Source organism: Orycteropus afer, unplaced genomic scaffold (assembly GCF_000298275.1).
Source record: "Orycteropus afer afer isolate SDZICR_OR568_19922 unplaced genomic scaffold, OryAfe1.0 scaffold00692, whole genome shotgun sequence".
In the NCBI taxonomy this organism is placed as follows: domain Eukaryota; kingdom Metazoa; phylum Chordata; class Mammalia; order Tubulidentata; family Orycteropodidae; genus Orycteropus; species Orycteropus afer.
In genome coordinates, this window is record NW_006922279.1 from 971,479 (window position 1) to 972,126 (window position 648).

Consider the following 648-nt stretch of genomic DNA (forward strand, 5'->3'; position numbering starts at 1 on the left):
ATCTACTTCTGTAGTGATACTGCCTCAGAAACCCAAGGAGGGGTTGCTATGAGTCGGGTCCGACTCGATGGCACATAGCAACAACAACAACAACAAACACATGGTAGTTAGTAAGTTAGCACATAAAAAAAAAGAGATGAATACAACCTTGTCCCTTGTCAGCTCTACTCTACACTGCTAATGCTTTCAGATCAAACAAATACACTTATGGGACCATTGTCTGCCAACCCTATACATGACATTGGGTATAATCCCCGCTTCATAGACCTACCTAATAGTTCAGCCTGTGCATCCATCTATCCACCTGTATTCTGATGTTCAGCTTCACTGACAACTAAGTACTGTATTTGCAAAAGGGTTCATCTTTGTTGTTTGTACCTCCCATGTACCTCTCTATGTCTTCCTCTTCCTCAATGCCACTGTGTTGATCACTCACATTTGGTATGTTGTCCTTCTCTTTATCCAAGTCAATATTTGTCTCTACCTATCTAACAGTGTTCCCTACCCTACCTCCCACCCCTGGTAACCAGAAAAGAAAATTTCCTTTCATATCTAAACCTTTCCTTGACTTTTACAATAACAGATTAATACAATATTTGTCCTTCTGTGATTGACTTATTTCACTCAGCATAATGTCCTCCAAGTTCA